Source organism: Dipteris shenzhenensis, chromosome 19 (genome assembly GCF_047967505.1).
Source record: "Dipteris shenzhenensis isolate YYH24624 ecotype China chromosome 19, Dip_SZ_1.0, whole genome shotgun sequence".
NCBI classification, from domain to species: domain Eukaryota; kingdom Viridiplantae; phylum Streptophyta; class Polypodiopsida; order Gleicheniales; family Dipteridaceae; genus Dipteris; species Dipteris shenzhenensis.
Window position 1 is genome coordinate 11,536,427 of NC_141614.1, and position 15,613 is coordinate 11,552,039.

Below are 15,613 nucleotides of genomic sequence, written 5' to 3' on the forward strand. Positions count from 1 at the left end.
ACATTCCAGATTTCTTTGGATCCGGATACGACACATGGACAGCCAAGATCTGTTTGTCACAGTTTGCTACTTCTCTCCGGAGACCTCCCACTTTGCCAGAGATATTCGAGGTGATGATTAGACATCCCTATTTGCTGCCCTTTATCAGTCCATCGTTGACTTTTCTAGCCGCGGAGAAGTCCTTCTAGTGGGGGACTTCAACGCGAGGACAAGGGCCCGTCAGGTACCACTTCTTAATTTCAGAGATAATTCCACTCTACTGGCAGATGTTGACCTTGAGGAGGCAGGTATGCTACGGGTTTCGGCTGATAGGCGAGGTCCATTCTCATCTTATGGGCAGGCCCTATTAGACCTAGGCAGGATACATGATCTCATTATCTATAATGGTCTTGACAAATGGCTCGCTTCAGGTGGTTTCACATGCTTTCCACATGGGGAGGGCTCCAGTGTTGTTGATTACATCATGGGATTCCCTGTCTTCACATCTCGCATTACTGACTTCACTGTAGCACCTCTCCCTCCAGGGGCTGATCATACATATCTTTTCTTTCGCATCTTCATCTCCCTTCGCATAGCACCTTCCACCCCACTCAGTGCTTACTCCACCTACCACGATATACACTTTGATCGGGATCACTCACCTTCTTACTCTGGCCGTCTGTACATACTTCTCGCTTATATTGACTTCATACCCCTTTTAGAGGATCGTGCTGCCCTTGTCACCCGCTCACTACACGAGGCTGTCATTCACGCTTTTTCTCACACCACCTGCTCCATCTTCCTACCACTCCGTGGAACCGTACCCTGTAATAGTTGGTACGATGATGAGTGTAAGGCCTTACGTCGTCAACTCAGATTCAAAACAAAAAACAGTCTTTCGAGTACACCAGATATGCTATGTGAATACCGCAGACTGGTACAGAGGAAGAAACTAGACTTCGTTCGTCGAAGTGAGGAGGACCTACTGAACATTTTGTTTAGTAACAACTCTAAGGACTTCTGGCAGAGATTTCTAGGACGGTCCCCTCCGCCACTCACTGACACCCAGATCTGGTTTGATTATGCACGCACACTTTATGACATCCCAAATCAGTCAGTCCCTAGCCTCTCACACATGCCTCGTCCCACATCCTGCATCCTCTTCACTAGAGGAGGAGTAAAGGATGCCATAATGAAACTTCATAATGATCGAGCGAAGGATCATGAGGGACTATGCACTGAGTTCATTGCATATGGGATTAACCTCCTAGCCCCGATCTTAGCAAAGCTTTTTAATGAAGCCGTTTGGGATTTCCACACACTTGGATTATTAACACTATCTCATCCATCCACAAGGCAGGGGATCCCACGAGCCTAGAGAACTACAGGACCATTATGATTGGACATGTCATGTCTAAGATTTATGCATCAGTACTTGACTCCGAGGCTAGCAGACTTGCAGAGTGTCGAGGACTTAGAGCAGCAGGACAGGTCGGATTTCGGCGTGATCATGGAACCATGGACCACATTCTCACGCTCAAATGTATCATCGAGGAGGCGAGGTCACGGAAGCAGAGGGTTTATTGTTACTTTGTGGATTTTCGCAAGGTATTTGACACAGTCCCGAGAGCCCGCCTCATATAGCGCCTATAGGACTTGGGTTATGACCAGGAGATCATTTGGGCTGTCATGGCACTTTACGAGAGAGTTTCTGGCAAAGTTTGGGCAAGATCCGGGTGGACAGACGAGATCATGAGTACCATCGGGGTCAAACAAGGGTGTCCTTTGTCGCCTACCTTGTTTGGCCTCTACATTGACGAGCTTGAGATAGTGATGCAGACACAGGGGGGTATAGGTTGCTCTCTTGCGGGCAGTTGATCCAGATTTTGCTCTATGTAGATGACATGGCTCTCTTGTCTTTCTCAGTAGAGGGGCTTCAGAGACACCTAGACGTACTATAATCCTTTTGTGAGTCTCATGATTTGAAGGTCAACCTGGGTAAAACCAAGGTCATGATCTTCAATACATCTCGAGCCATCATGCGTCAGGAGCAGTTCACATTTGCGGGGTCATCTGTTGAGATAGTTTTATCATACACTTATCTTGGGGTTATCTTCTCCGGACCGAGCTTCACTATGAGACCCGTGATGCAGGCACGCTTGAGTAGAGGGTATGCCTCATTGGCCAGGCTAGAGAGGCAGTGCTTCCGCTCACACTTTCATGATCCACGCACCAAGGGGTTGCTTTTTGACTCCTTGGCTCGCCCAGCAGGGATGTACGAGAATCCTTGTTGGGGACCAGACTTGTCGGATATAGAGTGGGCCCATGTGGAGCGGCTACAGGTTCTCATGCTATCACGGATGATTCATGGTAAGTCATCTGTTCCTCACTAGATTATTCAGGTTGAGTTTGGGTCATCCCCTTTACAGCTAGACGCTGCATTTCAGATCATCACATATTTATACCGAGTTAGGGAATATGGGGATTATACCTCGGGGCGTAGCAGGCTACCGTGGATAGCTCTATCCTCTTCTATGGCACTTGCAGCAGGAGGAGATCAGAGGTACTGGTATGCACGTACAGAGAGATGGTTTGAGCGACTGGGGCTCCACATGGATAGACTACCTCCCTTTCAGTATAGCATGGATGCTCCGTTCTCTCCTCTCTTATCACACGAGGTCAACCAGGTTATCCGTTAGGATCTACTACAGCTACACACTTTTCGGACCTGGTTGGAACCGAGTGAACTCCCAGTGAAGCTTAGCTTCTATAGAGATTACTTCTTACATATCACAGTGGAGGGTTTCATTGACCCACCAGGATACACACAGATTCACCTACCCCACTCGATGAGGATCTCTCTTGGGCAGTTCCGGGTCTCTTCACACAGACTTCGCATCGAGAGCGGCAGAGCAGAGCGACTACCCAGGGAGCGGCGCATATGCACACTATGTGGCATGCAGGAGGTTGAGACAGGAGCATTTCATCTTCAGGTGTCCTGTGTACTATGAGATCCGAGGACGTTTCCACTGCCTCTTCAGGGATAGTTATGGGATTTTAGCCCATTTCCTCTCCTACCCAGACCAACGGTGTTTAACAGGTTTTATTCATGAGGCACTTAGACACCGCGAGAGGATACTCTGAGCATAGAGACATGAGCATACTTCTTCCTCGGTTGATCCCTCTCAGAGCTCTATCACGGAGTTCTTTCAGCTAGATCACATGGACCCCAACAAGACGAGGTCTCGACATGATTGTGATTCAGAGCCCGTGACCCGACAGCTCAAACAGAGGGTCGACACACAGATCACACTTGGAGACATCCCCTCCTTGTTTAGAGTCAGAGCCCGACCGACGGGGGTTACAGTAGCCCTTGTTAGACGTAGAGCTATGACCAGGAGACGTGCCAGGACCGCACCTCTGAGTGGCCGGCAGCACTCTATTGCCGACTTCATGCCTCCACTGCCTCATCCATCCTGATATCTTGCTGTTGCTGGGGATGATGATGATATTGATGATGATGCTGAGATTGATATATAGTCGACCATCGACATGACTATGTTATACTTAGGACTTAGTACTCCCATTCTGCATTTTTGCATTTTTTGCATTTTGCATTGGTATGGATGCTCGTTTAGTAGCTCCACTACCACAACTCGTTGTATCAGGATTTTCACAGTCTCATAGACCCATCGGTCTTCCGAAGACTTTAATAAACTTTCTTTCTTTCTTTCTTTCTACATGGTCTACGATTAAAAAACTTTCGATTTCATCATTGGAAGCTTATGTTATCCTCTTTTGAGAGAGACTGTGTTTATGAGTTTCTTAACTGTTGTAAGGTTCTTCATTTGTGATTTTCTAAAGTTTTACCTTATGTTGAGTGATTTATGGTTTTCTAACGGTCGGTGGAAGTCTTGATTTATTTCTTCAAGCCTCATCTTTGGCTCTGCGGCATCTGTGGACTTAAACAACAGATCCTACTCCTCTACCGCAATAGATCCTACTACTCTACCGCAACACACTACCTATAGAATCTACAAGCTACAACTTGACGAAAAGACTCAAGAATGCGACAAGCATTGATGGATGCCTACAAGTACAAATGAAGTACCTATGATGTCAAAATGGTTGATCGCTACTCAATCAAGGCCAACAAGCAGCTGATGCAATTCGACTCAAAATCGAGTCTTTACAAAAGCAACAGGGAGACATCTACAACAGCTACGGATGTACAACAACGGCACAAACGGCTCAACGACAACACCTACTACTTCAATGAACATCATAGACAAAGCAGATTCACAAACGGCAAACATACTGAGCTAAGCTACCAAGCAATGTTAGTCGCCCAACATAGGAGCTCTCAAAGAAAGCAAGGCCATAAACCAAGCAAAATGACTCAAATTTGACACATGCACACACACTTGTAGCTTGCCCATGGAGGATTAGAGGATTGCTCCTTGATGTTTTGGTTCACACTGTGGAGTGCTTAGTGTAGCGGTTGGAGGACATAGGATTGGCCAATCATCTAGCAGCTAGAGGAGTTGGCCATGGAGTACACGGCCTTCATGGGCTAAACACAAATATATTTTGTGTCAGTGTTCAGGCCCGTCCCTCCTATCGAGGCAACTAGACTTGCGGTAGGCAGCCTTTTTGTCGTGGAGCATGTAACTACTAACTCAAAAATAAACTTGAATCCTACTATCTTATCAATTTTTAAAAGAAAAAAAAAGAGGAAAAAAATATGGACATGAGACATGACACAGGGTTTGTTGGAAATGTCAGGGGTGGTGATTTATTACCAACTTGGTGATGTCCAAATATCATTTGTGCCTTTTGGAAATTGAAGTCCAATGAATACATGAATGAGTTGATTCTTAGAAGAGCTCATAATTCATACTTGTTGCAGTCTATATAATAGTCTGACATGGAGTACAACCATATGAATAAAAGCGTTGACATCCTTCGATCTGGCATCGAACTTGGTTTTCCTTGCTCCCTCGCATCAAGAACATGCATCAAAAGAGAGGAATGTTGTAAGAATTTAGAGTGAAAATAAGTACTTTTGTAAGAATGAGCAATTAATACATAATATAATTATTGTAACCACATATAGTGTGGGCGAGGAGGCGGTGCACTTCTTTTCCCAAACAATTATAATTCAAGGTAATATGCCCTTCCTTGGGAATTGAATTTTTTATCATTGAAAATATTAGCACTGAGAATAAGTTCTCGCGAATGGATAAGATATTAACATATTAAGCAATCTCTTGCACACACAAGTCACATAGATGTCTTTCACTTTCTGTAAATATGAAAAGTATATTCAAAACAGAAAGCATATTAAAACATGCTAACTGTTATTATTGAATAATGCTAAAATTCAAATTTGACAAAGGACTTACAAATCCTAGCTTTTATTAGTACTTCAGACATCAATTACTAGGTTGATCATTGGGACTCAAAGCCATAACTTGGAGGATACATTTGAGATACGTTCATGATTAAACTTGGAGGGTATGCTCCTCACCTCAAGGATGAGGTCTGTGTTTCTCATGCTAGAAGCTTCAAAGCTTTTACTGGGGGGACAAGCTTTTAGGGGGTAGTATAGTCTCCACATTGTTCTTAACCTTGTCAAATTCTACCTTCATCTGATTAATCCATCCAATAGTCGAGCCACCACTAAGATGACACATTGCACGAATTATGGACCCATCCTTAAAAAAATGAAATCTTTTCTACCTAAATATTCATTCCCGAATAGACAACAAACGAGAGACATGTAAAGATGCCTCTGAAATAAGATGGACAATGATGAGAGAGTGTGCTCTGCTTGACACAAGCAGTGCCTTACTTTCATAGATTTGATCAAAGGATAACGACATTATTCACAAATGCAACAAAAAGCTAACTGAACACATAGGTATCATACTTATGAAAGACATCAGGAAAAAACATCACTTATCATATTTTTGAAATACTGCTCAGAGTTAATTGCTCGGAGTTAATCTACTGGCAGATCTGCATCTACATTAAAAACCACTAGCATGCCTTGGTTATAAGCATCTGGAACCGCCTTTATCAGAGTGGGGTCAGAGTAGGGTAACCCATTTGGGCAAGACCTTGAAATTGAAATTACTGCTGCTTTCGAAGATGCTGACTTTGGATGTCCTTCAAAGCCTCCCGCGCTTGTCTAAGGTGATTGTAATGGGCAATGCATTGCTAACTTGCGGTATACATGCTTGATACCAATGATATGTCTTCGACAACAAAGGAGGCTCTCCTCGACAAACCACCTTGCCACCACGGATCCCTTCATTATGAGGTTGTCTCTTTTTCTCGACTTTTCTCATGCTCCCTTTGGAATCCTCCCACCAAGCCCGGCACTTGCCACTTGTAACCTACTCGAGTGCCATGTGTCCATAATGGGCCTTAGTAATCCTATGCCCCCCTTTGGCTTTCACATTGCACTCCATTCTATTGCAAGTGTTGTCGAGCCCTCTAGTTTCCCACTTCACCATAACTAATCCTCGGACTTCCGTGATTATTGCTGACGTAACATTCCCTTCCCCTTAAGAATGGTTTATGTCCTCAAAAACAAAATTGGGAAACCTCCTTTATTACTCTTCCCCATGTTGAACTCTCTTCATGTTTATCTTTCCACTTAACCAGACATTCTTGCCAAATTGTACGTCTTGTTCTTTTTCTTGCCTATCTAAAATTCTTTCTCGTTCGTGTGGTAAAGATGGAGGTTCAATGAGTTTAACTAGGACTTCATTTCCAATGAGATTATCATCATCTTCTAACTTTCTTTTTAGCCTACTAACATGAAAAACTGGATGTACTCTACATCCCTCAGGTAAGGCTAATTTGTAGGCAAGTTCTCCAATTCTCTCAAGTATTGTGAATTGTCCACAATACCTAGGAGACAACTTCAGACATTTACCTATCTTTAGAGACTCTAGAGATTCAGGTACCTTGAGGTAGACATTCTCATTTACTTCAAACTCCAACCTTCTACAGTGGGGGTTTGCATAACTTCATGCTCTATCCTGAGCCCTTCTTATGCTATCTTTAGCTAACTCAAGCATTTAATTCGCTTTGGCCGCTTGAACTTTCTCTTTTTAGATTTCCACTGCCATTGGGGCTCTTGGTTGAAATCCATACATCATCATGAATGGACTGAAACCTGTAGCGAAATATATGCAAATTCTAATATGGGCAAATACTATTGCCAATTAGTTTGTTGTTTACTTACATATGCTCGAAGCATATCCTCAATGATCTGATTGACCCTTTCAGTTTGACCATCACTCTATAAATGATCCGTGGTGCTCATATTCAATGAAGTTTCTAACCTCATAAACACAGCCCTCCAAAAATGGCTGTTAAATTTGCTATCCCGATCACTAACAATACCAGTTGGTAGCCCATACAATCTATAAATATGCTCCTTAAATAGCCTGGCTAATTCTAGAGTTTTAACATCTTCATTGATAGGAATAAAATGAGCCATCTTAGTCAACCGAACCACAATTACCCACACAGAGTTGTGCCCCCTCTGTGTCCTAGGTAATCCCACAATGAGATGCTTTCCCATTTGCCAGATGGAATCTCTAATGGGTGTGGGAGACCTCCTACCTTAAGGCATTCAGTCTTATTGACCTAGCATTTTTGGCACTTTAATACATAATCTTGGATGTCCTTACCTATTCTAGGCCAAAAGAATTGCCTTTTCAAAAGCTTATATGTCTTCTGAATTCGCGGGTTTCCGGTACTCGGACTATCATGACATTCAAATAGAATTTGGTGCCTAATGTTATTATTATCCGAGACACATACTCTACCCTTGTAGAGCAGGTAGCCATCCTCAATAGTATATTTTTTCCACTTGAGTCCTTTATCACCAACCTGTGGTATGTCGCCATTTCCATGCGACTCCTCAGTGAAAGCATCTCAATTAGTTGGATTCCTATTTCTAATTGCTTTCCATATTTCACAGAAGTGAGGATTGATTTTTAGGAGGGGTATTCCTGAGTCGATGGAAGTCTTGCAAGAACATATTAATCGCATCTTTATTGCGCTCCTTTTCCCCATTGAAAATTGGCGGTTTCAAGTCCTTAAGAATGTTAGAGGTTTCTCTAAGTCGAGAGGTAGGCCTCTCAACTTGAGTAGGAGTCGTCGATGATTTTTTCGTAGGAGTTACCTATTGAGAATCAGCTAACTTGGTTATGGATTTAGCTAGGATTTTCAATGTATTACTAATAGTTCCTAATTGTGTTTCCATATTTTGTGTTCGAGATTTCAAGTTTAGTGAATTCTGTATATGGAATTCCATAATCACCGTAGTCTATGTCCTCCATTTCCACATTATCCTCCTGAATTTCATTATGTATTTCCTCTCAAGCTATAGCTTTTCCCTTTCTAGCCCTTTCCTCACTCTCCCTAACTATTTCGTTCCTTTCTGGAGTTGACATTTTGAAATGCAAGTTTTCTAAATTTTTATAAAGCAGAAAGCTTTATCGAGAGAAAAATATGATTGCCACTTCCTTGGAATTTGCTCGATGGCCTTGGATTCATCTTCACACTTTCTTCGACCAACGACTTCTTGCTTTCTTTTAATTCACGATCCTTTCGATCCTGCTTCTTCTGTTTCCCTCAATCTCAAACTTTGAAATCCCGCTTTCTGCTTTATAAAAATATGGAAAACTCGCATTTAAAAATGACAACTCCAGAAAGGGACGAAATAGTTTGGGAGAGCGAGGAAAGGGCTAGAAAGGGAAAAGCTATTGTTGGAGAGGAAATACATGAGGAGATACAAAATGAAATTCAGGAGGATAACGTGGAAATGGAGGACAGAGACTACGGTGATTATGGAATTCCGTATACGGAATTCACTAAACTTGAAACTTGAACACAAAATATGGAAACACAGTTAGAACTATTAGTGATACATTGAAAATCCTAGTTGAAGCCATAACCAAGTTAGCCGATTCTCAATCGATAACTCCTATGAAAAAATCACCAACTCCTCATAATCAAGTTGAGAGGTCTACCTCTCGACTTAGAGAAACCTCTAACATTCTTAAGGACTTGAAATTGTCAATTTTCAATGGGGAAGAAAAGAGGCGCAATAAAGATGCGATTAATACGTTGTTGCAAAAGTGGCAAGACTTCCATTGACTCAGGAATACCCCTCCTAAAAATCAAGTCATGGAAGCAAGTCTTTCCCTTGGAAACAAGGCTTATAAATGGTGGATGAGCCTCTAAGAAAATGATAGAATTCCTAGATATTGGACTGAGTTTGAACAAGCCTGCTTGAAAGAATTTTTACCAGAAAATGAATTGGAAAGAGCATGGGAGGCTTGGGACAATTGCACTATGCCTTGTTGTTACATAGTGAAGAAGGAGGGATGCCAAATAATACAGCCAAATAAATAACTATAATTTTTGAGCTACATAAATAATTCCTACAACTATTTATGGTTAAATTATAAATGAGTCTAAAAAATTTAATTCCCCTAAGGGCTTATGGGAATTAAATAACAACTCCCTTTTTATAATTAGCCAAGCTTGCTATTATAGTTTCATTTTTAGCAAAAGATTTATTGAATGTATAGAATGCAACATGGAATTGATCAAAGTATCACATATCCCTCTATGTGTGCTTCCTTAGTTATTGATCCTTTATCCTCAGAAAGTGGAGCAAGGGGAAGTGTGTGTGTGGGTGCACACATGCACATGCACGTACATGTGCATGCTTGTGTGTGTGCATGTGCATGTGCATGAATGTGTGCACTCGTGTGTCTATGTGTAATGTGCCCCCAACTATCCTCTGACACATACATGGCCTAAACCGCACAATGGACAATAGTCCCCTTTATGAGTGAGGGGACAGGGTGCCCACCAACAACACACAAAATCAAGTATTATCCTTGAATTAAAATTCTATCCTCATTGGTGCCTATGAGAAATCATCCACATGATAACAAGCATTTATTGTTTGTGTATCCTCATAATAACAAGCATTTATTGTTTGTTTGAGACTTATGTAGCTTACTTTACCTTCCCATCCAAGCATCATATCAATGGGATGACCTATATACACTTCCTTCTATAAGTCCCCATTCATAAAGGACTTTTTCCTATCCAACTAATGTACTTTCTAACCATGATGAGTAGTCATCAAAATAACACACTTGATATGGTCATTCTAGAATTGGTAGCAAAGGTTTCATCATATTCTATGCCCTTTTGCTACCATAAAATTTTATATTCAATTTGTAAACCCATTTTGTCCTAATAAAGTGTTTGCATAGATGCCCCAAGATTTCAACTTTTAGTGCATTGGGAGAGGGTCTTTATAGGGCCTTGCTTGCATTCAAAGAGACCAGTACAAATTTTGGACTAAAATAGGGGTCTATAAGAGAATCCCTATGGAGATATGGCATGATAAGTTGAATAGATGTGAATATGAAATTGGCTTATAGAGGCTAGGATGTGACGGTTCTAGTTTTCAATTCCAATGGTTCAAATCTTGATGCAACTCTCCCATTTGTGCCCTCAACGTTTTTGAAGTGTAACTAAACTTGCAAACTAAATTCTCAACCAAACCAAATCCCTTGAAATAAACCCTTTGATTCAACTTCTCCCTTCCTTCCATCTCCCATGTTTCCCCTTTCCTCTCTCACACTTTTGGGGACCCATTCACCTCCTCCTCTCTAGAACCCTAATTTAAAATCTCTTATTTTTTTTGAGTGGGGACCTTCTTTCTTTATCCCCCTCATATTTGGGTGGAATTTCCCATCATCATCTCACCATTCTTTATCTTTGCTATGAGTTCCCTTCTTCTCCATTTTCATTCTTTTAAAAAATTTCAAGAGTGACCTACTTGCTTTTTAAGAGTACCTATGAAAAGCTCATTTCTTCCCTCATCTCTATTTCCCTCTATGTTAAAATGTTTGATGAAGTTTCAAAAGGTCTTTGAGGATCTTCTTTTGAGTTTTTGGCACAATCAATATGACTATAAGGAACATTATTTAGCATGCCTCTAGGTATAGGAGGACACACTTGAATCAGATTATTTAAAAGAGGAAGATTAGGCTTATCTAGAGCATGAAAATCTATCTTTTTTTCATTCATCTTTTTGCCCTTCAAAGATATTTTGATTGCTTTCACACTTCTTGTCTTAATTTTCATATATGCATTCATTTTTATTATAATTCAAACAAGTTTTGCTTGATTTTGTCGATGTACAAGCTTGTTTTATGGAGAATGAGGTACTTAGTCATTCCATTCGTAAAATAAAGTGACAATGAGGAGCTTTAAATTTAATACTCACTTTTGATGTCGATTTCGTACAAATATTATAATCTCTTGGTAGGTTAATAGAGAGGGGACAGAGTTTCATCTACATTTTGAACATATGTTCCCTTCGTTTCTATTATTTTTTATGTGAATTTATGCAAAATAGATTTTGAAATGTTTCATAGCAGTTGATGTTATTGATATATTTATATTAGGTGAAACTTTTCTACAAATAGAGTGGATGATGGGAGTAAGTGAAAAGTGGACATTCGTTTTCATATTCATGTTGATAATGCTCCCTTTCTAAAGAAGAATTGATACTCTTTAGCAATTGAAAGCGATTTCAAATCTTTGAAATGCAGGGAGAAAACATTGGATATAAGATGATGGAAAGATATATCCTTTAGATCCAATCTCTTCACATGCTCCAATCTCTTCCATGGGTTGACTAGTTTTGTAAAGTTTTTGTGTAAAAGTGAGAAGATATTGTTAGGATATGATAAATGGTTACAAGCTCATGGAGATAATGTGAGGATAATGTCCTTTGTGGCCACTACAATCTTTGGTTTTTAAAAGAGATACAAGGATTACTTAGAGTCTTGGAATCATCATTACATATCATGATGATCGAGAAGGAAAGAGGGATACTGGTCTTCAAAAAGAGAATCATGAAGTACAAAGAAAGTCAAAACACTAATTGCTCACATGGTAGAGAGCACCATGGAAACCCTTCAACTTCAAATGCAAAATGCAGCTTTAAATGAGGAGATTTCAAAGTTATAAATAAAACACTATACATGAATGAACTCTAGTGGGCGCACGCTTGCATAAAAGAAAATTATGTGCAATGGATGAAATGTCTAAGAAAAGAGGGCATTGGAAAAATTGAGTAAGAGCTTGTAGGACTATTTTGTTAGGAGTATTGGGTGATCATGTAGGACCTAGGCCAAGGCCCTTTTTACTTTGTTGATGGAGATCCTCTACCCCAGCCAATTTTGTGCTTAGCTAGCATAGTCCATGTGACTATGGTGTGCAATGTATCTTTGTACTTGAGTATCTTGTAAGGTGACTAGTAGTCCCTCTCTCTACCCTATCCAATATACATTGTTTCTTGATTTATGACTATACATGTACTTGTTTCTACACTCAAAAAATTGGTATCAGAGCTCAGGGTTACTTCAGCTTGACTATCTCATGCCCATTGGCTCAACTCCTTCTAGCTCTGTTGGTTGCAACTTTTCAATTGATGCTCACACTGATTTTCTTCAAATTTTGATGCCACTTATTTCTAGCTCATATAGCAAGAAACCACCATTCTTGGAGGTATCTCTAGTTTGGGCTACATCTTGAAGTTGGTGCTCGACACCTCCACAAATTTTGGGTGACATTCAAGTTCATGCAAGTCTTATTTAGGTCATGGCCACTTTGCATTTGGGTACTACTACTGGTCGCGACCTTAAGTATGTCCACCCTTTGATAAGAAAATAAAAAAATAGATAGAATTAATTTACCGCCTTGTGCAAGCTGAAATTATAAGCTAAATGGGGTCTGAAAAATTAAGCTATGGCTAATCAACTCCCTTGAAAATACTCTTCTCCCTATGTCACCTCACACTACAGCACCTCTCAATCTCTGCCCCTTCCTCTCGACCTCCTCCCCTCATAAGTAGACTCTCCCTCACTACTCAGCCGCCGCTCCCTCCTCCTCTCTTTCTCACCACTCAGCCTCTTCTTTTGACTCTCAATTGCTCTATCCCTCTCCCTCCCTCACTGCTTTGCTTAGCATCTCCCTGCCTCATAGGTTGCCTATGTTACCTAACCACTCACGCTCTCCTTCCTCTTCCTCCCTTGCTCGACTCTAGGAAATTGGAGCCACAGTAGAGTAGATTCAGTTCATGATTAGCATTATGATCTTCATGTTGAACTCTTATGAACTGATTTTTAAGCTAGTCTTCGACTTGTTCTTTAAACTGCTCCTGTATATTCTGCACAGTTTCTCCTCAAAACGACGAGTGAACAACAATGCACCCTCATTTCCTCGTTCAATTAAATCATGGACAACCTTAAAGGCTTGAAGCACCTCTTCTAGTTGCACGGAATCCTCTTAAAATTCTCCTTTCAACTTCACTTGACCGCTCCGTTGATCACTTGTTTCTGGTGCAATGTCTTTGGGTACTTGCACAGACAACAGTTTAGAAAAAATCTCGACTGGATTAGGACTCTGAATTGTTGCTGATGTCGTTTGGGACTTCTCCTGAAACTGCAATAGTTGTTGTTGTAACTCTTGAATCATATTTTCTTGTTCTTGAACTTTATCTTTCAATGTACTTGCTGTATACTCCTCTGAAGCAAAAGCTTCATAAGGCCGTTGAGCTAAAATAAGTAGTATTTTTTTAAGTTATCCCAAGCACCTTGAGATATCACCACCAATTCAGTCTTTAGACTCTCCACTGTATTTTGCTGACTAAACACTTCTTCCACCTCAGTTTCATCTGAAATCTCCTTTAACTGATGCTCCAAAATTTTCAATGAATCTAGCCTTTCCTGTAACCACAAATTATTAGTTTGTAGCTTTGTGTTCCATTTAGATACCACCACTAAAACATAAAAAAATTGATCTTGCATTTCTTTTAACCACTTAGTGACAATAGGTAAACATGCTTGCTACTTTTCTATCTGCTACATCAACTTCTGCTGATCACTTTCTTTCTGTTCTTTATAAGCCTGAAAGCTTTTTTGTAATTGTGTTAGGTCTTGCTTGACCTTTTGCATCTTAGTACCCTCTTGGACTTGTTGCAGCAACCTGCAATTTTCTTCTTGCAAACCAAAAACATCAGTTGCAGCTTGTCACTAAGCTACCTGCATCTGACTCCCATAACGTCGTAAAATTTCAATTGCATGATTAAATTGCTCATATAAAACATTAGACAAAGAGTTCTTACTAACAACTAGTGTGTCCACTTCATTTGCACCATCTACATTCTGTTCTTGAGACATAGCCAATTTTTTCTTTAAATCCATGACTGCTCCCTTCCTTATTGAAATCTTTGACTTTATGACTGAGTGATCCTTATGAAGCACCTTTTCCTTGCTAACAATCGGTGTATTCCACAGAGCCGAGAATAGTGGCTTACCTGTCACCATCTCAATCGATTGTTGATAAGTATATCTTGCTTGCACCAAATCATCAATCGTGTCCCTGACAATGTCATCCATCCCTAAACAGCTACTTTCCTTTCTCCTTGCGAGATGAAGTCTGCTCCTTTTTTGGAGTAACATGATTGAATAGAGCTATCACATAAGGAGCAATCCTTGAAAATTGATTTGGAATTTCAGCTTGTTTCCTGAAAATCTCCAACAGCAGCTTCATGTACAATAACGTGGCCCATGACACTTTCTCCCCTTGCTCCGCAGCCGCCAGATAGGCATAAGTGCTTTGTCCTGGAGTGATATACTAGATTCTTGGCCAATGCTTGAGCCTATTGATTATCACAGTATGTCCCTTTCTCAATGATAAATATCTTTGTCACTCAGTTCAAAAGCAGTAGGAAGTGAAGAGGTGACAATTGGAGATGGAGATAGACTTGTTTGGCATGCTAGACTTGGCGCCGTTGATGTAAATGCTCTTCATTGATTTTTTTCATCTCAAACTTAGACATGAATATATGAGATTCAAACTTGATGTACATGCTCTTGTACTTTTGTTATCTCAAAGGATTAAACATGTGTGAAAAGGAAAAAAAATTTGTCATTGGGAAAAACCATCTTTAAAGGTCGGTATGGGAAAAAACACTCTCTGTAAAATGTTGCTATAGGAAACTATCTCAATGTTGCTACACTATATAGCAACTCTATATAAATGTCGCTATATAGTGACACTTGCCTAGAGTCACTATATAGCAACACTTGACTAATCCTGCTTCACTTACCGACGATTAGTGCCCCACACGCTCTAAACATTGGTGCTTAAGCATCGGAATAGGGCCCGTGTGTAGTAGTGTAAGTTCCTCTATTATAATATTATGGCTATATTTGGTTGTTCAATTGAGATAGTATCTGATCAGGGAGTTCATTTTATGAATAAAGTGATGAAGAAGCTAACAAGATTACATATGATTGTGTATAAGAAATCAACTACGTATTATCCACAAGCTAATGGTCAAGCTGAAAATTCAAATAAGACATGAGAACATTTTCAGAGAATAGAACCGATTGACTAGAAGTTACATTCGGCATTGTGGGCATTTCGGACAGCATACAAGGTAACTAATAGAATAGCACCATTTCGTCTAGTGTGAAGCTATAGTCCCGATGGATTTCATTGTACC